The sequence below is a fragment of the Arvicola amphibius genome, chromosome 2 (assembly GCF_903992535.2).
Source record: "Arvicola amphibius chromosome 2, mArvAmp1.2, whole genome shotgun sequence".
NCBI lineage: Eukaryota > Metazoa > Chordata > Mammalia > Rodentia > Cricetidae > Arvicola > Arvicola amphibius.
The window spans coordinates 67,626,975-67,653,123 of record NC_052048.2 but is presented as its reverse complement, the minus strand read 5'-3'; the positions used below and the strand labels follow the sequence as shown (position 1 = coordinate 67,653,123).

The window sequence follows — 26,149 nt, the reverse complement described above, 5'->3', positions numbered from 1 at the left end:
TTTTTCTCAAGAATAAGTTGTTTATCTTCAGTCCACAATACTATAGTGGCTGATTAGCAATTATATATATATATATATATATATATATATATATATTTGGTTTTTCGAGACAGGGTTTCCCTGTAGTTTCTAGAGCCTGTCCTGGAACTAGCTCTTGTAGACCAGGCTGGCCTCGAACTCAGAGATCCGCCTGCCTCTGCCTCCCAAGTGCTGGGATTAAAGGCGTGCGCCACCGCCGCCCGGCAGCAATTATATTTTTGTTGAAGTTCCTGATACACCCTCTTAGCATGAAGGTTGTATCATCATTACGTTTTCAGTAACTAGTGAGAACATAGCAAGAGAGAATGAGTAAGATGTTAGAGGTAGGGCTGATGAGGAAGAGGTAACAGTTAAGGAGGGGTCAAAGATTTGTAAAATAAAGTTAATGATATCAGACCTTTAAGCTCTAATCAGAGGAGAGACTCAAACAATGCACCACACCAATAAGAGCTCCCTTAAAGCAAGAATAAAACTATTGTCTCATGAGTAATGAGAAGAGGAAAAAGACTAGTTGAAGCAGTAGAAATTTGAATAAAGGGTTAGAATGTTAAGAGAAAATAAAGTCTAGGAGGTCACAGTTTTAAGTCAGTCATGTTATAGAGGGAGAGACTATGGTATGGAAACAGTGGGGATCATCATAGGGAAATTGATGAATATCAGTTATCAGAATGGGATAAGTAGATGTATAAAGGCAGATTAAGGGAATCTTTGGTGGTGCCAAGGGCTCAGAAGAGTTCAAGTGTTATAGATCTGTAAAATTTTGAACTCACCTCTGACACTGTACACTGACAGGATTTAGTTTCCCTGGATTGGAACAAAAATCCCATTTCAGACCTCGGGTTTTTTTTTTTTATAGAAAGCAAGTATTTATTAAGTAATACATTGAGGTGAAACTCAGCTTTCCCTATCCATATTCATGTATGTTCTCATAAATTGATGAGAACATACATGAATATGGATAGGGATAAATAATTATACACACACACATTAAGATGGCAGAGAAGAACTCACCTCTGGTTATGCAATGAAACCACAGAACTCAATTAATTGCAGACATCAATCGCTTCCTAAGTCATATATTAAGGGAAGACCTCAGGCATTAACTACTGTAATTTGTATATTCCCCAGTTTCTTCTAAAAATATATATTCACTTTTATTTATGCATATGTATATATGTGTTTGTGCACCAGGTGCATGATAATTCTTGTGGAAGTCACCTAAAGTGGATCCAGGGAACTTGAGTTGAATTCTCTGAAAAATCATTAGGTGCCCTTAATCATTGGGTCATCTCACCAGGCCCGCTTTCTAGGAAGTCTAACAAGATTACGTCACCAAGGAACTGTGTGTGACAAGGATTTTAAAGTAGTTCTTGGAAAGTGCATGTCAGAGGATTACTAATCAAAATAAGTCCTGATCATAATAGAGAATGCAAGGCTGATAATAACTGTTTATCATATATAAATCATATATAAATAAAGCTGTTATGCTCTGTTCCAATTTCAAGTTGTGAATGGTTTTAGTAATGCAATTTGGAAGATCCTCCATCCATCCAGCCATCTCATCCTCTCAAAGTTCTGCCATGCTTGACTAGTCATCTGGGCACATATTTTTAAACTTCTTAAACAATTCAAAATTATTTTATTTATCTATTTATTTATTTATTTATTTTTGCTTTTTGTTCAACAGTCAGGGGCTTATTCTTTCATTTATCATTTGAGGAAAGTCACTGAGAAGGGAGACAATGCTCCTTTTCTCAAAAATCAGAAAGACAAAATTACTCTCAGGTTAGACAAAGGTTTATGTTCTTAAAAAGTAGAAGCCTTATGCCGGGCGGTGGTGGCGCACGCCTTTAATCCCAGCACTCGGGAGGCAGAGGCAGGCGGATCTCTGTGAGTTCGAGGCCAGCCTGGTCTACAAGAGCTAGTTCCAGGACAGGCTCTAAAAAAGCTTCAGAGAAACCCTGTCTCGAAAAACCAAAAAAAAAAAAAAAAAAAAAAAAAAAAAAAAAAGTAGAAGCCTTAGGAGGCACGGGTTACAGATCTATCTTGTCTATTCCTTTCCTTTAACTTGATCCACAATATACTAAAATGATAACCATTTACAATTCCCTTTTATTCCTTTACCTGAAGCATCTACCACAACCATGTTCCTTTCAAATATAAGGGAAAATGCAAATATGGTAGGTTCAAATTCACATATAACTGTATGTGTTTTATTCTAGACTTTATACAGTCTTTAGATTCCATACAGTCACTGACTAACTCATAGATGTTTGTGCCTGCACTTAGCCCATGTAGTGAACTGTCCTTATCAACAGTCAGTCAATAAAAGATGTGGGCTTAGGGGATCTCTGCCTATTTCCTCTCATCTCCTGCTACTGAAAGTTTCTTGTGGAAGAAGAATCACTGTGGTTAGGGGCACACAAAGCCCACCAGGTTCCAGGTTTGATATTTCCAAATCCAACAGTCACTTAGATGACCCTGCTTGACTTCAGTGGGCCACACAACAAAACAAATAAACATAAATGTGTATGTGAGAGAGATTTGTAGGAAGAAGGGAGATAGAAAGGGTTGGTAGGGAAGTGGGGATGTATTTGAAAAAATGACTAAGAATAAATTCAGTTCATAAAAGTATAAAATATTGTGAGAAACCCTGTCTCGAAAAACCAAAAAAAAGTATAAAATATTGCTTTCATAACAATAATCCAACAGCTAATATATATGTATATATGTATACATACATATATATATATATATATATATATATATATGAAATAGTTTATGCTTAAGGTTCATGAGAATTCAATTGATCTACAGGATAGAGATAGATAAGTTAAGACAGACATATGGTTCTGAATTCTTGTGTTGCTTTCATTCTTCATTGTTGGTCTGTGTCACACACTCTCTTCTGTACCAGTTCATCACTGTTCTTCTGTGTCTAGAAAGCATCTTCTGGAAATTCTAGTTTGAGTCACCTGGGGAAAAATGATCTTTCATTCTTTACTCCAGATTTTTATCTGCAAGGCAAAGAGGTTTCTCTACCTCAGACTTCTGTGCACATACCTGTTCACATTGTAAAGAGGGAGTGTCTACATGACCCTCTGAATTAGAGTTATAGAAATTTGCAAGCAATCTGATAAGGGTGCTTGGAATTGGATTGGATCTTATACAAGAGCAACTGGTGCTCCTAAATGCTTAGACATCTCCTCTTCAGTCCCATCGATGACTTTGTAATGAAAAGTTGGTAGTGCAGAAGATTTATTACATTCAGGTATGTTTGTAATGAGGATTTAACATTTAAAGAAATACATCTATCTGATATATTATATTTCTTACCTATTCATCATAGTATATAAATATTGTTGAGTTGTACTAGTATAAATTTATCATTCAAAATATAAAAAGTTTATTATTCAAAGAAAATAATGCTTACAAAAACTCTCCCATTTTGTTTTCTGAAATTACTTGGATTTTTTGCTGTGTCTAGTTTGAAATTCAGGTTTGTATGTTTTATTTGTACAGTACTCTGACTATGTCATTGTAACTTAAACTTTTACTCATAAATCTTTATGCCAAATAGCTTATCCTTCAGCAATGAAATGTTTTTAAATATTGTAATACAAGCATCATATTCCATTGTTAATTAGACTATTATTTTTAATTGACACACAATCATTAGCAGCATATATAAAACTCAAATAAATTTTCAGTAACTAATAGGTAATTTTATTGACATGTATTAATTAGAAATCCTAAACCTTACTTAGGATAAAGTTTTACAAACTTTAAAGGCAACCATAAAATCTTATTTATTATCATTTCTAAACAAAGATTTGTTTCAAAAGGAATAAAACATGAAACATGAGAGGTTGTCAGATTTTCTGTTTATGGAAGGTCTCTTTAGTTTATTTGTGTTGGACAAAATATGGTGGGATGCACTTGTCCCACTAGTTCTCAGGAGAGGGAACACAACTATGAGACCCATACCAGTCAGACTGTCTCAAAACACAAGCAGCAGCAACAGAAGGTCTATAGAGATGCCATACTTCTTTTTCTAATTTTTATTGAATTTATTGAGCTATACATTTTTCTCCAGTCCCCTCCCATCCTTTCCCCTCCCCTTCTACCTTCTCCCATGGTCCCCATACTTCCAGTTTACTCAGGAGATCATGTTTTTTTCTACTTCCCATGTAGATTAGATCCATATATGTCTCTCTTAGGTCTTCATTATTGTCTAGGTTCTCTGGGATTGTGAATTGTAGGATGGTTTTCTTTTCTCTATGTCTAAAAACCATTTATGAATGAGTACATATGATATTTGTCATTATGGCTCTGAATTACCTAAATCAATATGAAGTTTTCTAGATCCAGTCATTTGCCTGAAAAATCTCAAGATGTCATTAATTTTTTTCTGCTGTTTATTACTCCATTGTGTAAATGTACCACATTTTCCTTATCCATTCTTTGGTCAAGGGGCATTTGGGTTGTTTCCAGGTTCTGGCTATGACAAACAATGCTGCTATGAACATAGTTGAGCACATGTCTTTGTATAATTGAGCATCCTTTGGGTATATACCAAAAAGTGTTATTACTGGGTCTAATTTTCTGAGAAATCACCACACTGACATCCAAAGGGGCTGTACCATGATGGAGGAGAGTCATCTGTCTATGTGTTACTTTCATTGGTTAATAAAGAAACTTCCTTGGCCCTTTAATAGGACAGAAAATTAGGTAGGCGCAGTAGACAGAACAGAATTCTGGGAGAGAGAAGACAGATGCCTCAGGCAGTCGCCATGCTTCTCCTCTCCAAGACAGATTCAGGTTAAGATCTCTCCTGGTAAACGACTACCTCATGGTGCTCCACAGATTACTAAATATGGGTTAAAGCAAGATGTGAGAATTAACCAATAAGAGGCTGAAACTAATGGGCCAGGCAGTGTTTAAAAGAATACAGTTTCCATGTAATTATTTCATGTGTAAAGCTAGCCGGGTGGCAGAACACAGCCCCGCTGCTCCATCTACAGTATCAACTTGCACTCCCACCAGCAATGCTGGGGTGTTCCCTTTACCCCACATCCTTTCCAGCATAAGTTGTCATCAGGGCTTTGGTTCTTAGCCATTCTTACAGGTGTCAGATGGAATCTCAGAGTTGTTTTAATTTACATTTATCTGATGAATAAGAATGTTGAACATTTCCTTGTCTTTCAGCCATTTTAGATTCCTCTGTTGGGAATTCTCTGTTTAGGTCTGTACCCCATTTTTTATTGGATTATTTGTTGTCGTTGTAGTTGTTTGTTGTTGACAAGTTTTTTGAGTTCTTTACATACTTTGGAGATCAACCCTCTGTCCAATGTGGGGTTGGTGAAGATCTTTTCCCATTCTGTAGGCTGACATTTTGTCTTGTTGACCATGTCCTTTGCTTTACAGAAGCTTTTCACTTTCAGGAGGTCCCATTTATAAATTGTTTCTCTCAATATCTGTGCTACTGGGGTTAAATTTAAGAAGTGGTCTACTGTGCCAATGCATTCAAGTGTACTTCCCGCTTTTTTTTCCTATGAGGTTCAGTGTGGTTGGCTTTATGTTGAGATCATTTGGACTGGAGATTTGTGCGTGGCAATAGATATGGATTTATTTTCATTCTTCTCCATGTTGCTATCCAGTTATGCCAGCACCATTTGTTGAATATGCTTTCTTTTTTATTATTTTTTCTTCCTTGACAAAATTCAGATGTTTGTAGGTATGTGGATTAAGATCTGGGTCTTTGATTTGGTTCCATTGGTCCTCCTCTCTGTTTTTATGCCAATACTAGGATGTTTTCAGTACTGTAGCTCTGTAGTAGAGTTTAAAGTCAGGGATTGTGATGCCTCCAGAAGTTCCTTTATTGTACATGAGGAAGAAATCAAAGAAACATCACCATTCTCAATAGCCACAAATAGCATAAAGTATCTTTTTTTAAGGTGAAATCTTTTCTTTTCCTCATTTTTTTATTAAAGATTTCCATCTCTTTCCCTCCTCTACCCCCTTCCCTCCCCTCCCTTCCACCCATACCCCCACTCCACCCCTCTCCAAGACAAAGAGCCATCAGGGTTCCCTTCACTATGTTAAGTTCAAGGTCCTCCCAGCTCCCCCTAAGTCCAGGAAGGTGAGAAACCAAACTGACAAGGCTCACAGTGAGCCCGTCCATGCTGTAGAGTTCACGTTCATTGCCGTTGTCCTTGGTTTCTCAGTCCTCCTCCACCGTCAGCCACATTCAGAGAGTCCGGTTTGGTCCCCTGTTCCATCAGTCCCATTCCAACTGGACTTGGTGGTCTCCCATTAGATCTGTCCCATCGTCTCAATGGGTAAACGCACTCCTCACGGTCCTGACTTCCTTGCTCATGATCTCCCTCCTTTTGCTCCTCATCGGGACCTTGGGAGCTCAGTCCGGTGCTCCTATGTGGGGCTCTGTCATTTTCTCCATCCAATGCCAGGTGAAGGTTCTATGGTGATATGCATCTTAAAGTAACTCTAATCAAACAAGTGGAAGACCTGTACGACAAGAAATTTAAATCTTTGGAGAACGAAATTGAAGACGATACCAGAAAATCAAAAAATCTCCCATGTTCTTGGGTGGTAGAATTAGCATGGTAAAAATGGCAATCTTACCAAAAGCAATCTATAGATTAAATGCAATGCCCATCAAAATTCCAGCAAAATTCTTCACAGACCTCGAAAGAAAGTACTTAGCTTCATATGGAAAAGAAAAAAAAAAAAAAAAAAACCCAGGATAGTGATGCCATATTGTGTGTCTGGACACGCACTTGAACTCTTCAGCATTTGGAACTTAAGCACATGATGCTATTCTCATTACTAATGACACAAGTTCTCTGAGAATAGCTGTTAGTATTCAGACATCTGTACTGGCCTGCCCTTAGGGTCTTCATAGGATATGGCCTCAACTGTAGCCACATAAAGCACCCCTGTGCATAGCACATTCACTGTGTTCCCTTATAAAATGCAATCCTTGCCCACCTTTGTCTCTCTTTTCTGCAGCTCTTGTTCCCAGAAACCAGTCTCTTCTCCCTTCTCTGTCCACTTTTTGTTCCCATTTCTGTCCCTTCTCTCTCCTCTTTCAATAAACTTCCATGTATGGCATGACTCCTTCCCACAATTTTAAAATAAACTATAACAACAGTGATATTGAGTAATTATGTCTAAGTATAAATTTTTCCACAGAAGCTATGTTTTTTGTTTGTTTTGCTTGCCTCCTAGAACTTTCCTTTTCCTTTTTTTCTTTTTATTTAATCTTCACTGATAGAATACAACCCAATGGCATCCTCTGTCCCTTCTACTTCTCTCAGTCTGCTCAGTGAATACCAATCCAGTCTCTGTGGGGCCACATGAGCTTGGTTGATTCTGTGGGCTGTGCTCTCCAAAGGAGAGGGGTCAAAGTACACATATGGATTCTACCTCTGAACTAATAAGACTCTACTCATTTATCTTCCTTTTGAAAATTTCTACTTCTTACATTTCATTAGCTTCTGACTTTTACCCTTATATACAAAACTCAGGAGTTGAAAGTCTGGACACTTCAATTGTTGATGAAATTCAGAAAAATGGATTGGATTTCCTTTTTTTGAAGGGTCAACATTCATTTTAAAAATTTGCTTTAAATAAATGTTTCTTGTCTGTTAAGAGGCAGGGTTATATGATCATCAGGGATTCAAATGTTGTATTTTTTTTTTAGATCTCATACATATTGTCTCCAATGCCATCACAACAGCATAATAAAAAATAATAAAGAGCGTTTTGGCTATGATGATGAATGTGACCCCTAGACTCATTTCTTGCACTTACCTGCTGTTAAGACAGCTATTTGTTGGGATAAATTTAGTCAGCGTTGCTTTCTTGCTGGATCCAGAGGCCTTCTTTGAGCCTATTGACTCCCAGAAGATGAGGCAAAGTACCAGAAGATGGAGGAGCCACAGGGGATGAAAGGGCCTCATGGGACTCTCAGGAGACACAATAGGAAAACAGCCAGCTCTCTAAGTTCAGGGAGAGGTGTATCTGTTCTCATTATGGTTGTTAGGCTGGGTGGCTGCTGTCCCTTGAAAATGTGACCAGATAGAGATTTTTGCCTGCAAGTGAGCAGTGAGACGTCTACTGAAAACAGTCTTCCTTGTTTGAACTTGAATGTACAATTTCCTATAATTCTCTAAGTCCCTTAAAATTGAACCTATTTTGTAGCTTTCTCCAAATAGAATGTTTCTACCCAACAGTTAACTTGAACATTCCGTCTTTTCTTTTTAGAGGAATTTTAGACACGTGCACACTGAAGAAAGAGCACAAACAAAGCATTCTTCTGCTCAGAACCAGCCAATTAGCTGGTGGCAGGTGTGATGACATTGGATGCAAATCTCCCCACAGACACAGAAGCATAAATAGTAAAGGAAAACTTTCTTGTTCTGAGTCCTCTCCCTGACATTCGCTGCTTTTATATACCCATTTGAGAAGAAACATGAACAACTAAAAGTTTCCTTTTGGGATTCAAATTTCGGCATGTTGAGAGGGAGCTTGCTGCAGCTCATTTATCTTTAGTAAGCTAGTAACTATGGAGAATGTGTCAATCATGTGTGGAGCAATGTACCACTTGTAAGTGAAGCTTTCCAGTATACAAAAAAATATTTCTGTTCCATTAGTTCTTTTCAGTTTCAAACACATTGTTACATAATATGCTAAAGTAAAAATCCCAAAGCAGTCTTTTAACACCTCTGTGAAAAGATAAACATCCCTATATGTGACCTGCTCCATGAATTGTGCACAGGGAAAGAATAAAATTAATTATGGTAAATTGACTGCTTTTTATCAAAGACCTAATGTTTATGGCACAGTGCTGCGAAGAATACAGTCAAAGAATTAATCAATCGCGATTTGTATCATAGTTCTGAGTCACATTGGAATTCCAGGTTAGAGGTAAAACGCAGTAAACCATGTCAGGATGACAAGACATCGAATACTTGAAACTATTCCTAACCCCGACTTCTTAAAGGACAAAAGGGAAATTATCACCATTTTTCTTACTCAATGACATGGTATTAGTAACACCCTGGATTACAGCACATTACTGAAACTAAGCTCAGCCTGGAGTCTGTGGTCTCACAGCGACATATTATATTCTTGCAAGAAGCACATTCTTCTTTTCTCTTCTGCTTTCCTAACATTATAGATTACTTTTCTTCCTACTTTTATTTCATTATTAATATGCAGTTTCAAGGTCTGAACATGTTTAACCAGCCAATCACAATGGCAGCAAATAAAATGTCTAGGCAGATAAAATTTTTATCACACTCTATAGTAAATGTTACTATGGAGATTCAACTTTGAAAGTATTATAAATTTCAAAGGGCAACACTAGCCTTGTGGTTAAAAAGGTGAATTCTTTATCTTTTTTTGAGATTAAAATATAATTGCAACATTTCTTCCTTCCCTTTCTTTTAATCCAGGGCCTCCCATATGCCCTTCTTATTTTCCTTCAAATTTATGACTTCTTTATTAATTGTCATTGCACACATATATGCATATACATATATTCTTAAATATAACCAGCTCAGTCCATATAATATTACCTGTATGTATGTTTTAAGGGCTGACAATTTGCCTCCAAAAACTAGCTAATTTTAACTTTCCTTCTTTGCCATTTACTCTTTGACATTAGATGAGTTAGCATCCTGATAATGCCACAGCTTTCTCTTCTGTCTAGTGGCAAACAATTATAAAATCTCTGAGGTTTCCTCTGAAGGTTCATGAATGTCTTGCTAAAAATGTACACTAAAAATTAAACATTTCTCAAGTTGAAGAAACAGACTAATATATAGTCTAAGTCAACAAAGGTTCTGTACAGATTGAGTTATTGACTTCTTCTGCTCTTATTGATACATGGGAAATCAAGATCCCATTTCAGGGTTCGTAGTCTCATAAATTAAATCTTTAAGAAAGTGAGTAGAGAAAATTTTATTGCTTTGGAGAGAAAATCCTGAAACTAGGCCAGTAGTAAGTAAGGTTTTACTTAACCATTGTTAAGAACAGAAAAATCCATGCCATTTAAGATGGCAATGAGATCAGCATCATGAGTGGACAGGCAGCTACATGACAGGAAAGAAAGATTGAGAGAAAAAATAGGGAAGCCAAAGATGTCAAAGGAAAAGTCCAAAGTTTTAAGGAGAGCTTGGCAAGGAGAAAGCAAGGAGAAAAGGTTTTGCTTAACTATTCTGGGTGATACTGGAAGAGACAGACTTGGGACCTTACATGGCTGCAGTCTATAAACTTCTGACTAGAACTGAGGTCCCAGGATGAAAAATCTCATTAAGGAGTTAGATATACCACCTGTCTCTTTAGCAAGGCACAGGGTAACATCCCTTCCTAAGGATATTCCATTAGTCAAAGTGTCTGAACCATTACAGAGCACAAGTTAGGTCTCTACCTAGGCCAGGGAGTCTCTTGATCTTGATGATTATTTTGCTACTCAAAAATTATTGACATTTTGACCTAAAAAATATCTGGTGAGAGACTTAGAAGCACTGCTCATTTACTGTTCTGTTCTGGACGAAAAGTAACAGGAAGGACTAGTCAGCAGCCCCAGTCTTCTATCTCATGGCCCTGATGTCAAAACCTAGCCAGCACTATGGCCTTCTCTACCATTGACTTTGACTCCCAATCAGATAGACTTCTCAAGACGAGGGGATGCTTTGCACTACTTTCCATGTTTCTGTTTGTGGGGTGACTATGGTAAGAGAATGGCGTCTGAGCAGCTTAATGAGACATGGAGCCACTTCGCCCACCATGCTGGTTAATTACTGTGGTACTACACCACTTTTAGTTTGCAAAAAAGATCTAATTATCTTCTTAATGATAATGCCATTGACAACAGTGTTCTTCATAACGCCTAAGCATCCTCAGGGTGTGAAGGATACCACATTTTTATCTAATTAAAATGGCTCAAAGTAGAGAAGGACTTGAATAGAAAACCATAGGGATTTGGATGACGTAATTCCAAATTTCGGTAGCTAAGCTAATATAATGTGATACTTTAAAATATATATCATAAAAAAGTCCGTGATACTCAAGAATTTCTTAGATGTTTTATATAAGAAGGAAATAATAATAATAATAATAATAATAATAATAATAAAGAGCATTGGAAAATTTACTTGGGCCTGACAATATGAATCAGTTGGTAAAATGCTTGCAAAGGAACCATGGTGAGCCTAGTTTAATTTCCAAAACCTAAAAAATGCCTGGCCAAGGAGTGTACATCTCTAAGCCCAGTGCACCTAGAAGATATGATAGTCATGGGTAGGAGAATCTCTAACATTTATGTATTATGCATTGCTACTAATATAAGTATTTTTAAAATTAAATTGTCAAAATTCTACAAGGCTATTAAAATATTGTCATTCCTATAAGCTAACAGGTAAATATCATTGTTAGTGACAAAATAACATACCTTGAGAAAGAAATTAGTGCACATCATTTTTAATTTTCAATTAAACTCTAGCAATTATTTTATTGGAAAAGTATTTAAGCCGGGCGGTGGTGGCGCACGCCTTTAATCCCAGCACTTGGGAGGCAGAAGCAAGCGGATCTCTGTGAGTTCGAGACCAGCCTGGTCTACAAGAGCTAGCTCCAGGACAGGCTCTAAAGCTGCAGAGAAACCCTGTCTTGAAAAACCAAAAAAAGAAAAAGAAAAGTATTTAAGACTTCAAAACTTCTCTATAAAAATGAAAACTTTAAAAGTGAAACCAGAATATGATTTATTCTTAACACAGGGCACAATATTTTAGGGTAAAGGTTTAGAAAATGATTTTGATAGTTTAAGAGAGAAAAGGACAAGCCTAAAATGCATCTTAAGTCAGATCTTCATCTTGCTTCAATTTTGTTATTATTCAAAAAAGGCAGATAAGAAGAAGGCAAGGCCAGGCGTGTGTCAATAGCAGCAGGCACTCTACCAAACACTTATTTGTTCTTTCATTCCCCATGATGCTCCTTCATTATTTTCACATTGCTGCATGTATGAGGTGTGAGACAGCAATGTCTACTAAAACTGATGATATTTTTAAATGAATAAAAACATTTACTAATGAAAACATATTATTATCCTTACATTTAGAAAGTAACTTTTAGTTTAATTTCACCATTTCTGTAGAAACACCCATCTTAAAAGACCATAATTTAGCATATAATATAGGTTCAAACAGATTCAACAATCTAATATGGTTTTTTCAGATCAATGATGCTCACGTGCATCTACAAAACACTGGCAAAGGATTGAGTGATATTTATCCTAACTAGAGGTTTTGCATTTGATTAGTATTCAGGAGATCATAAATATTGGGGAAGAATTCTAGGCAGTGATTGACGTTCAGAAGTAGATTTCAACACATGGCCCTAGTCCTCCATTTTTTGTAGACTCATTCCGCTTTGCTAATTTATTGCTTTGTTGGAAAATACAGAAAAAAGTTTCCATCACCCTTAACTCATTTCACAATGCCAGGATAACAATTTTGGTAATATGTTATTCAAATTTTACTTTTAATTTTGTTTATCTTCTTCAAAGACTTTTGCAATTAGCCTTTACTTCCATTATCTAAATAAAAAAATTAAAATCAATTTAAAGGTTTTGAAGTTAGAGAAAATAAGCGTGAATGGCAGGCGTACAAATAATAGGAGATCTGAGGCAAGGCATAATTTAATCTGATTCTAGTTCATAATATTAAATGCAAGATAATGCAAGAGTACAGGCTCTAAATAGAGCACCTTCCTCACTGACAACACAAGGGCCTACTGCAAACATCAAAGCAAGAGTGAAAGGCAGAGGGAATTATTGAATATCAGTAACTTTACTTCCATGAGCAGCAGATGCACGCTGTACCCTCAGTGCATTAATTAAATTGACTATAATTTTGATGCCTTTGATTGGCTTATACACTTATTTTGCAGGCTGAAATACTAACAAATCAAATATTAAATGATGAGTCTGAAATCTCACAATTTGGAGGGCTAGTAAAATAACTCTTTGGTTAAGGCACTTGCTTCTCTTGCAGAGGATCTGAAATCAATTCTGAACACACAGTTAACTCCAAATAAGGGAATTCAACAAATGTTTTCATTAACCTTAGTGGGCATACACATAAGCACACACACACACACGCAAAATATATAAATAAAATTAAGAAGTAAATAAATCTGACATTTTGCAGTCTAAAAGAGGCCTACTACTTTTTGGATAATATTCTTATTTTTTGTTGTTGTTTTAGACATTTTTCTCATGTAGTGCAAGCTGACCTTGAAATCACTATATAACTAGCACTGTCCTGAAATACCTACCATTTATGCCTCCACCTCCTGCTGCTGACATCACAAGTATGTGCCACCATGTTGATCTCATTACTCAAGAGAAGATCCATACTTAAGCTTTGCTACCGGTGATGTCCTGACATAGACACCTAATACCACTCCATGGAGTAAAATGAAATACAGCTACAGAAAACAGGTGGACAAATCCTCCCATCTGAGCATCTTGCAAAGCAAATTTATCCATGTTTTCAATCCTAACCAATCATTATTTCTGAAATTTTGACATCACAATTGTTTTTAAAAATCTAATTTCTTGTATTGTTTGAGAACCTGGATATCATAGCCATACTTAATACTCCTTCTCTTGGGGGCTTGGGATTTTAGGAATGACTTCAATTTTATTTTTAAGTCATTAAATGATGTTTTTAAATAAAGTATTTGAATTATTATAATTTTATTAATCTTTTGATCTTGTAAAGAAAAAGTCTTCATTTTATAAACCTAATTTAAATGTAACATTCAAGTTAATGAAATAAAAATAGCCATACATTTTAATTATTTAAAAGTACTGAGAAATAAAAATAAATAAGTTTAATTGCAGCAATTTGTTTTGTGTGGTTTGCAATTAGCCCTTTACTAAAACTCTTGCCTCTAACTGAGTCTCTAATCTTTAGTTACTTTTTGTTTCTTTATTATCCAATAATCACTCAAAAGTTTCTTATACTAAACAGCCACCAGGCCTGAGTTATGCCGCAGTGATTAAGAGCACTTGATAGTGTTCCAGGAGACCCAACTTCAGGTCCCAACAACAGAAACAGGCAATCAGCTGCACCTTCAACACAAGGAAATCTGATTCCTTCTGGCTTTTGGGCACCTACTCACATAGGGCACATGCGTGTACCCAGACCCACAAATGGACACATAAATAAAAATGAAACACATCTTTCATAAGGAAAGGAAGAAACAAAAAGCACAACTGTTTGTTCTAATTCCTCAGAACTTGGAATATTCACAAAAATTGCAAAAGGAAAAAAAGTCTTGTTTTGGTCTAGGAAAATGGAATTGTAAGTCTTAAGAGCTGCCTACATTGCATATTTGGAGCAATGGCTCCCTTAAGATAAAGTAACGTAAGAAAGGACAAGCTTTGTCCTCAAATGGAAGCCCTTGTAATCATGAGAACTGATTATACTTCCAAGATGTCCCTTGGGAGAGTATTTCAAATGAGAAGGCACACACATAAAATTAATTGCAGTTTCTGGAGTCCACAAAACGATTAGAGGGTGAGGCAGATCACTTCATAATTGCTGAAATAATCTGTCTTTGGTGTGTAAGGTCACTGACGGAGAGTTTCAATTTTTTTTCTTCATTGCAATCAGATCTAGGAAATGAACAAATTTTCCTCTGGCCATCTGGTAGTGGGTTGTACATCAAATCAGTCAATGACTTCACTCCCAAAATCTAATTATTATTTCACCATCTAAAGAGCACTAAACAAATAGCTTTTAACTCTTATTCTATAAATGGAAGATTAAGGTTCAGAGTCAAGAGGAAATAGAATAGCTACCTGTAGGTGGAAAAAAAGAAAAAGAAAAAAAAAAGGAAACAGTAGGGACTGGACAGATGACTCAGTATTTAAAAGCACTGACTGCTCTTGTGGAGGACCAGGGTTTAGTTCACAGCACCCACATGTGGCTCATGACAAAGCCACATGGCCAGCAGTACTGGGCATGTGGCTGTCCTCTTCTGGATTCTGTGGGTACATTGTACACATGTGGTGCCCTCCTGACTGCATATCAATGCTCAGGTGTTTAACCTAGAATTAAGGCATGCTCTTGTTCCTTGTACTTTCCTATCCCGATTCTATATCATCTCACCAGTGAGTCAAAACAACTGAATTGGAGACTTCATGTGTTCAGTGTCCTATATGAGAGATGACAGATCCCCTGGAACTGGATTACAGATGGTTGTGAACCTCCATATGGGTGCTCAGAATTTAATCTGGGTGCTCTAAGTGAACAGTTAGTGTTATTAATCACTAAGCAATCTTTCCAAGCCCTTCTAAATCCACTTATTATATTCTATTAAATATTTCTACATACATTTTTACACAAAAATTCATATGCACATTTGTTTTGTTTTCTTCTGTTTTCCGAGACAGGGATTCTATGTGTAACTTTGGAGCCTGTCCTGGATCACACTCTGTAGATCAGGCTGTCCTCAAAAGCACAGAGATCCACCAGCATTTGCCTCCTGAGTGCTGGGATTTAAGGTGTGTGCCACTACTGCCCTGCTCAGATGTACACATTTTAAAGAGTTGTTTACATTTATTTTATGTGTGTATGTATGCAACTTTGTCTGCCTGTGTCCGCGAAATTCGGAAGAGGAGGTTAGAGCCCCTGAATTGGAGTTATAGGCAGTTGTGAGATATCTGATGTGGTTGCTGGAAACTGAACTAGATAGGGTACTTTGGAAGAGCAGCAAGAACTCTTTAAGCGCTGAGCAATCTTGCCAGCCTTTCATATGTATATTTCAAAATATTTTCACTCCCCGATACACTATGTAATACTTAGTATAATCATGCAGTTCAGTTTGTATGACTGTGGGCTGGAGATGTAGTTCAGTGATAAAGGGCTTTTCCTTGGTCCCCTCATTCCCTTGCAGCTACGGGAAAAAAATCACCTGTAGTGCTATCTCTTCCTTGAACACATGAAGTATCCAGAAGCTGCTGGTAATCTAATATGAAGACTACCTAGGAATCCTTCTATATTTTCCCCTAAGTATGTGCCATGATACAAAGTAAAATTGTGTGTATAATTTCTCTTGAATAAACATGCATGTATAGAGGACCCTCCTTCTTATAGTCTCCCAAACTCCAAACTGATATTGTTTTTTATGTCTCGCTTCCAACACTTAAAAATAGCATGTGGACATATTTCCCTGTCACTTGGTCAATTTCTGTTTATCTTTAAGTCTTCCATAGTTCTTTTTGTCCACGAGGACATTAACCATCACACTACTGAAGGGAATTTTTATCATGTCTTTTATATTATAATGTAGTAAATACTGCTATAAAAACTGTCAAACTCACATTGTCAAACATAGTTGCTTTTTTATGAAATTGAAAGTAACTGGAAATATTTGGAATTGCACTTTTGAATTGTGGGGATTCCCAAACTTGGTGTGTGGCTGGCTCATGATAATTTATATTTTCACCAACAGAGATTTTGTTTGGTTGCATGTTTAGCTCTTTTATTGAAATAAGTGGTGTGAAATTTTCTAGCAGTGATATATTTTATCAGCCCCTTCTTGAATACTGCTGAGTCCAGACAATCTTTTCTATGATATTAAGATACTTACATTTGATTCTCAGCCTTCATAATACTGTGAGTTATTAAGTTCCTCTTTTTGGTCACCTACCCCACCATAAAATTATTTCATTGCTACTTCATAACTAATTTTGCTAATTATGAATCATAAATATCTGATAAGCAATATATCTGATATGTTACCCATGTGAAGGGGTTATTCAACATCCACCCTCTAAAGAAGTGACAACCTAAGAGTTAAGAACAACTGGTCTAGGTACTGCAATATAAAAACAAATCTTTCCTTTTTTTACTTTGTTCTGGAGCAAAACTTGTCTTCGTTCTGAAACATTTGTCACTGTGAACGTAAACAGTAATCTACCATGTTCCCTAAAAACACAGACATCAATAACAATAATATTATCACAAGTGCTTGCTTTCCTAACAAAACGCTAAAATATTTAGTGTTAATTAAATTAGTATTAATTATATCAAAAGTATGAAAATAAAATTTATACCCAAGACCACAGTTTCTCTTCCTACTTTAGAAGTATACCAACGTTTCCTTTTCTTCAGAGCTATTCTTAATACCAGTCATTCAGAAGAACTTTCTACTTTTGCTTTTTCTCTGTAATTCTGAACAAATAATTTGCTACTTTTACCGACTTTTCTAGGAAACAAGAGAGGAGGCAGAGATTCATCTGTCATATATTTTTGTTTGTTGCTAGGGCAGACGTGTCAGTGGCTTTCCCTAATCTCTAATATCATCAGTGGTAGCAGGGCACCACCTCCGCTTTTCTGAATTGTTACATTTTCTCACTGGTCTCACCAAATCCCCTAGGCCATTGTTGCCTTAGGAAATGGGGCTAAGCATTGTTCAAGCCTCTTCCTGACATTACTAGGGATGTTTTTAATCATATTTATATGTATTTAATTGTCTTTTACTATCATTTTAATATAGTTTTGTTGTACATGGCCACTGTAATTATCAAATGCTTTTTGTGCACCGGTATTTTTGCTAAGGTATTATTTGGTATCAGAGAACAAATGACAGAATGAAAATGAGGTGATTAAGGGCAGGACTTAAAAAAGTGATGCTTACAGTTTACAAAGGTTGGAAACACACTCTCCCTGGCATGATTCCGTCCTGCGTGCCTGTTCTGAGGAGCAGCAGGCAGTACCCTCCGTCCGACTTCTCTGCCACCTAAGAATGCGCCTCCACCTCATGGAAGACTCCATGGACATGAACATGAGCCCTCTAAGGCCTCAGAACTACCTTTTCGGTTGTGAACTAAAAGCCGACAAAGATTATCACTTTAAGGTGGATAATGATGAGAATGAGCACCAGTTATCTCTAAGAACGGTTAGTTTAGGTGCTGGGGCAAAAGACGAATTACACATCGTAGAGGCAGAAGCATTGAACTATGAAGGCCGTCCAATTAAAGTAACACTGGCAACTTTGAAAATGTCTGTACAGCCAACAGTTTCTCTTGGGGGATTTGAAATAGCACCTCCTGTGGTCTTAAGTGTGGTTCAGGGCCTGTGCACATTAGTGCACAGCACCTAGTAGCTGTAGAGGAAGATGCAGAGTCAGAAGATGAAGATGAGAAGGATGTAAAACTGTTGAGTATGTCTGGAAAGCGATCTGCTCCTGGAGGTGGCTACAAGGTTCCACAGAAAAAAGTAAAACTTGATGAGGATGATGAAGATGATGACGATGATGATTTTGATGATGAGGAAGCTGAAGAAAAAGTTCCGGTGAAGAAATCTGTAGGAGATACCGCAGCCAAAAATGCACAAAAATCAAACCAAAATGGAAAAGACTTAAAAACATCAACACCAAGATCAAAGGGTCAAGAGTCCTTCAAAAAACAGGAAAAAAACCCTAAAACACCAAAAGGACCTAGTTCCGTAGAAGACATTAAGGCAAAAATGCAAGCAAGTATAGAAAACGCACGTTGAATATTCCTGAGCACTGGTAAATTAAGCCCAAAGATGGGGAAAGAGGAAAAGGAGAAACAAATATAGTCCATACTGAGTACCATCAACAATCCAGACTGAAGTCTTCTATTTAATCTCAATATCCTTTCCTGAATGGCCATCCATTCACCCTTGCACACTGGAAGCAATCTCTTGTTTTTCTAAAGCATTTTTCTTTCACTCTTGTGATGCAGAGAACTTTACTGCTTCCTACACTTGTGCATATGCCTCACCTCTTACCATGTTTTAATACCTTTGTATCCTTAGCTGTTCAATAAATTTTTTGAATAAACCAAAAAAAAAAGGTTGGACACAGAAATAACACATGATGTAGACCCCATGTTTATGCAAATGGAATCCTTCTTACATCAGGGGCCCAAACAAGACTTCATGGTATTTGGAAGTCTCGGGAAACTAAGGCTTTAGGGTTAACTCACCTGAAAGGAGTTATAGCCTCTGATCAGGCCACATAACCATTATCAAATCAGAGACAACCAGGGGCAAACTGAGAAATAAATACCTTCAATATCCTTCTACAGGTCAAGTCTGCTGGCGTTCTGTCTTGCTCAAATCAAATCGAAGTCAGTGAAGCAATACTTTTTTTTACAGGGGTGACAAAGTTACTCTATGAAGGAGAACAGAGGTTGTGAGCTTGACCAATATAGTGGTTCCTACTTTCTGGCGTCTATACAAAATTACATATAATACTTAATTATTAAATATATATATATGTATATATATATATATGTAAGTGTATGTGTGTGTGTGACCTGTTTGTTCTTACAGCTGTAACTATTTAAAACTGAAAGTAATATGTGTTGTGAGTCAAGTATGGCAGTGCATGTCTGAAATCTTGGCAGTCAGGAAATAGAGGCAACCACCCTCAGCAGCATCTGGGTTAAGGACACATAGGGCTGTATTGTGCTGTGTCTCTGAACTCAAATTCAAATGCATACATATGTATGTGTGTACATACATATTTTAACATATATATTAGCATTTTGTATTTTATACTAAAAACTTTATAAACTCCCCTTTTACTCTGTGATCATACTTTTAAAGTCTATAATGATTACTTCCATGTAGGGACCAACACTATGTTCAGAACTACTTCAGTGAATTTATCACTGTTTAATGAAGCTTTGATTATTGCTGATTTACATTTCACTGAACTAGGCCATATACTCATGTACCTGCCAATACAAAAGGCATCCCTGTTTTACTTCATGGCTACTTGTTATGTTTTACAGAAGTAGCATTCTTCATGGAGTCTTGAAACATGGTAAGGAATGTTGCACAGTTTGAAGGCTTAAACAGTATGTGAGGACACTACTTTTTAAATCTTTTTTTAATTTTTATTTTATTTATTTATTAAAAATTGTGAAACCACTTCAGAAATCAGTGTGGCAGTTTCTCAGGAAACTGGGAGTCAACCTACCCCAGGATCCAGCAATTCCACTCTTGGGAATATACCCAAGAGACGCCCAATCATACCACAAAAGCATTTGTTCAACTATTTTCGTAACAGCACTATTTGTAATAGCCAGAATCTGGAAACAACCTAGGTGCCCCTCAATAGAAGAATGGATAAAATATATATGGCACATATATATTTTAGAGTTCTACTCAGCAGTAAAAAACAATGATATCTTGCATGCAAATGGATGGAAATAGAAAACACTTTACTGAGTGAGATAACCCAGACCCAAAAAGAGGAATATGGTATGTACTCACTCATAAGTGGATTCTAGCCATAAACAAAGGACATTGAGCCTATACTTCGTGATCCTAGAGAAGCTAAATAAGAAGGTGAACCCAAAGAAGGACACTACTTTTCCATAACCTAGTTGCCTGTGTCTTTGTGTCAGTACAAGGATACACACATAAGCATACTATGATTGTATTTGAGAATTTTCTTGAAATATGCTTTATTTTAATCCTTAAATATGTTTGAAACAGATATGAAATGTTCATTTGTTTGTTTGCTTTGAGACATAGTTTTACTATATGGCTATGACTGTCCTGGAACTCAATATTTAGACCAGGCTGGCCTCAGACTTACAGAGATCTGCTTCCTCTACCTCCCAAGTGCGTAATTAAAAGTGTGCACCACTAAACTTTGCAGACATAAAAGTTTTTTGAGTATCATATCATTTGAATATAACTCAATCAATGTTCTATACATTGCTTAAATATGGATTTATTTGTGTTCTATTTGAGTATAATTTTTAATCAACAAATATTAAAGAGCTCTTCATGAACTAGCTATTAACCTTTAAGGACCAATGAATCATATGGTGTCCACTCAACAGGACTGTTTTCATTGAATAGTATTTATTTATTATAAAATATACTTTAGCATAATTTATGACTTATGTCATAAATGTAGTATTTTAAATGACTTGCCATTTTTCCAAATTCCTTAATTTTTTTATTTATTTAAACAAGCAATTTTGTTCTTTGCTGCTGTTGACCATTCTGTGAGGACTGTGTATCTCTCTCTTTGTGTGTGTGTGTGTGTGTGTGTGTGTGTTTAGAGGCCACAGAACATCTTAGATATTATTTCTAAGATGCCATCCACTTTGCTGGGATCTACTGGTGTAAGCTCTGCTGTCTAAGTAGTGTGTCCCATGGATTCACCTATCTTCATTCTTCCAAAACACAAATAGTATTACTGATTTCTTGGGATCAAACTCTATTTGTCATGATTGGGTGGAAATCATTTAATGCAACAGCCATGCCAATTGGGAAAAGAGTGGTCCAATTACCTTGCCAAGCACTAATCTGTGTGAGACTCTTCCACAGGCATACACTGTAGGGGACACAATGGATGTACCTTGATTTTGTCCTTATAGCTCCCCATAATCAGATGTCCTAGGAAAAAATCACATAGTAACACATGTTACACATTAACAATATCCTTGAAGTTTTCAAGATTGTGTACATGCACTGTTCATTTCCCCTTTGTTTGGTAAATAATGCTGTCATGTAAGAAGCACCATGGTTACTCTAGATGATTTGTCAGGAATGACATTCAGAAGATCTTCATTTAATTGTTTGATTGTGCGTGTGTGTGCGTGCGCACACACGTGCTCATGTGTATGTGGTGATAAAAACAATCACAGTACAGATTTGATATGAGTCTATAAATAGTAAAATTGCATTTATCTTAGGTAATTATCTGAGAGTGAAATCAAAATTCATCTGACAAAATTTCTCATTAAAGGAAAGTACCAAATTATTTCCAAAGTAACTTTATCGTTTTTTTCTCATCTCAGTAATAATTATTAGTCCTCATCACTGCACAGTCTTGAAAAATGTAGTTATTATTATTTATCTTAGTCGGTGGCCTGGGAAGATCTTTGTGCTCTTACATTCTATCACCCCATAGGATACATAGGTTGAATATATTTTACTGTGCTTCTAACCAGCTCCATATCTTGTTACATAAGTGTCATGAGGTTTCTGTATAAATGTTCTGCCCACTCTTTCTTCCTAGTGCAGTGCTTGGCTTCCACGGTTGAGTATTTCTCCCCCTCTGCACACTCTGGTTTTTAATCATTTTTGCAGCATGCAGTTTTAAAATGTTTTCCCCAGACTTTGGCTTCCTCATTGCTTCTCTTATCAGTGTGATGCTCAGAGCACATCATTCAACGTTGATAATGATTTAATTACTGCTTTACACTGCATGCACTGACAACATCTGTTCTCGTTGGTGAATATAACAAATTCAGTTAAAAGAGCTATTGACTTTTTATTTGCTATTATAAATCTTTCAATTCATTTTATTTTGTTGTTTTATCATTGGAATTATTTGTGTTTTCATAATTTAGCTTATTGTTTTACAAATGACCCTCTACATACTCACTTGAATATAGACTTTCCTGGTTACTCCAGTGTTTCCTGTCTGCTCCTCTAGAACAATGCTGGGGTGTGTTTTGTCATGTATTTTATAGAATCAGTCTTCTTAGAGTCTTTGGGGGTGATAAATAGGTGAATTTACCACTTTCAACAGATCAAAAATGTTTAGGCGGTATGACCTGTTTCTTTCTGAATCATACTTTTACTTCCCATCATGAGTCTCCACATTCATCTCCCCAAATCTTTTTCTTCTTGCGTTTAGATAATTCTTATTATTTTGTTTTCAACTTCATTGCCTGGTTCCTGAGTAATTCTCAATCTCTCATTAAACCTGTTAATGATTTTTTTTTGCACTAAACTCTGAGTTTATCTACCTAATACTCATTTCTGTGCTAAGACTTACTGGTATTTATTTATTCAGAAGGCATTTGACTTTATTTCATGAGAATTGTCACAGTGGGTGTTTATATCCTTTGCAATATATTCTAGCAACTATGTCATTTCTGTGTCAACTGGTATATGTTACTTTTTATGAACTGTTTTTTGTCTTCTTTATAATTTTGACTTCTATCTTAGACACTGTTAATAGAAGGTTACAGAATACAATGTCTTGTTTATATTGCATAAGAATAGCAATTTTTGAATCTTTATGTGTGCCTGGTTTGCATGTATACAAATTCATGTTCAAGTGAGTGTTTGTGTGCTGGTGGATCTGCACAAATGTGCATGTTTCTACACAGGTCAGATGCTGATATTGGGTGTCTTCATCACTTGCTATAAACCTTATAAATTGAGGAAGCATCTTCTTTTTGGCAATTTTTAATGAAAAGCTTTAGAAAACTGCAAATGAAGATCCAAGCTGGGGAGATCTCTGAGTCAGTAAATAACTTTCTTCTCAAGTGTGGAGACCTGAATTTGATTCATTAAAAACACATGGAAAAGAGCTGGGAATGAAGACATGTGATAGCAATTCTAGTACTAAAATGACAGAGATAGGAGGTTCATGGGGCATCTCTAGCAGGCCAGTGACCCCAGTTGATGAGTCTAAGCTAAAGAGAACCTGAGTCTAAGAAAGTAGATGCCATTCCTGAGTAACTACCCTTAAGGACATCCTTTGTCCTCCACATGCATGTGAACATACATATACACAGCTTAAGATACACAAGATACTGCACACATACACATTAATAAAAAGAAACCCAGAAATTTTTAATTTTCATGAGTAGAAACACAAACAAAAAGTTATTAACTAGTTATCATAATGTAAAATATTAACATAATATTCTGCTTAACAAGAATTTAACATAACCAATTGGGATTGATTCCATGTGTGCAAGCCTGGTTAACTACCAAAATTAATTAAAATAACCCATATATCATTTTTTTGTTTTATATGACAAGGTTTCTCTGTGTTGTTTTAGAGCCTGTCCTAGCAATTGCTATGAAGACCAAGCTGGCCTTGAACTCACAGAGATATGCCTGTCTCTGCCTCTTGAGTGCTGAAATTAAAGGCATGTTCCCCATAGCCTAGCTAAAGATTTATTTATTTAATAAGTATATAGTGCTCTATCTGCGTGTATTCGTGCATGCCAGAAGAGGGCAGCAAATTTGGTTATAGATTTTTTTAAGGCTTTATAAGATTTTAATGAACTTCTTTATTTATTTATTATTATTATTATTACTATTATTATTATTATTATTATTAAAAATTTCTGCCTCCTCCCCACCTCCCATTTCCCTCCCCCTCCCTTAACTCCTCTCCCCCTCTCTTTCCAGTCAAAGGAGCAGTCAGGGTTCCTTGCCCTGCGGGAAGTCCAAGGTCCAACCCCCTCCATCCTGGTCCAGGAAGGTGTGCTTCTTAACAGACTAGGCTCCCCCAAAGCCAGTACATGCGGTAGGGTCAAAACCCAGTGCCATTGTTCTTGGCTTCTCAGTCAGCCCTCATTGTCTGCCACATTCAGAGAATCCGTTTTGATCCCATGCTTTTTCAGTCCCAGTTGAGCTGGCCTTGGTGAGCTCCCATTAGACCAGCCCCTCCATCTCAGTGGGTGGGTGTTGCGGGAGCTCCTTCTGCTCCTTCAGCCAATAGCCGCTGAGATACCAGCCCATTGGGGCGTGGTCTCTCTTTTTAAAAATGCGGCCACTTCCCTCTGCTCGCTCTCTGGCTTCCGGCTCCGCTTCTGACGACTAGGCTCCCTTCCTGATTGCGCAGAGGGCTGTTGTCTGGGACGGTGATCTGTAAGTTTTTTCCCCTTTAAATAAATAACCATTCTATTAATCATAATTCCAAACTGGTGTGGGATTGTTTGTGATTTACACCATCAGGTGGGCGCACTCCTCACTGTCCTGACTTCCTTGCTCATGTTCTCCCTCCTTCAGCTCCTCATTTGGGCCTTGGGAGCTCAGTCCTGCACTCCAAAGTGGGTCTCTTTCTCTATCTCCATCCATTGCCAGATGAAGCTTCTATGGTGATATGTAAGATATTCATCAGTATGGCTATAGGAAAGGGCCATTTCAGGCTCCCTCTCCTCAGCTGCCCAAGGAACTAGCTGGGGACATCTCCATGGATACCTGGGAACCCCTCTAGAGTGAAGTCTATTGCTAACCCTAAAATGGCTCCCTTAATTAAGATATCTTCTTCCCTGCACCCCTATCCACCCTTCCTCCATCACAACCCCCATTTCCCCAGGGTCTCCCCATCCTCCGCTCCTCACTTTTCTCTCCACATCTCCCCATCATCCCTTACCACCACCTCACCCCCACCCCCAAGATTCCAATTTTTGCCTGGCAATCTAGTCTACTGAGGAAGCATCTTCTAGTTGTGCCCGTATCTCACAAATTTATCTAGCTTAGTTAACCAACTTTCATTGAGGAGCTCAAGGATCGTGAACCCTTTCACATCTACCTTGCATTTACCTTGACATTTCAGATTTTGTCTTCAGATTCATGTGGCAAGCACTTTATTCCCTTATCCATCTACAAGGCTCCAATTGTTCTCTTGTTTATTCGAGCAAAGTTGCCTGAGCACTCACTGGCCAATGTAAGTGTGTGTGTGTGTGTGTGTGTGTGTGTGTGTGTCTGTGTATTTAGTCTTAACTGCATAAGCTTCCTTTATTCAATTTTAACTCCTTTGTGTGGTCACTGTTGCAGTCTACTTCCCTGAAGACTGTTATAGATGGCATTCCAAATTCCTAACTGTTTTCCAAGCAATCCTGATTGTCCTCCTTCTACTTTAAGGCAACACCTTAAATATTCCTTTGGAGAAAGACCTCTGCCTTCTTCCATAGTTACAAGTATACCTTAGCCTCCTATTTCTTTTTTTTTTTTTTTTTTTTTTTTTTTTTTTTTCTTTTTTTTTTTTTTTTTTTTTCCTCATGGTTTATTTTTTTTTATATTTAAAAATTTCCATCTCCTTCCCTCCTCCTCCCCCCTCCCTCCCCTCCTTCTCCCCCTTCCCTCTCCTCCCCTCCACCCATACCTCCCCTCCCTCCCTCTCAAGGCCAAGGAGCCATCAGGGTTCCCCACTCTATGCTAAGACCAAGGTCCTCCCAACTCCCCCCAGGTCCAGGAAGGTGATCGACCAAGCTGAGAAGGCTCCCACAGAGCCCGTCCATGAAGAAGAATCAGAGCCC

The 26,149-nt window shown here is 37.2% G+C and overlaps 1 protein-coding gene and 1 pseudogene across 1 annotated transcript in view; both read left to right on the top strand.

Annotated features, from left to right (window-relative positions):
• The window catches only part of Lrrtm4 (leucine rich repeat transmembrane neuronal 4), a 785,026-nt gene that overhangs the window by 197,935 nt on the left and 560,942 nt on the right, over window positions 1–26,149 (top strand). The gene's annotated exons all lie outside the window — the stretch shown is intronic.
• Window positions 17,902–18,638, top strand: LOC119806425 (annotated as a pseudogene).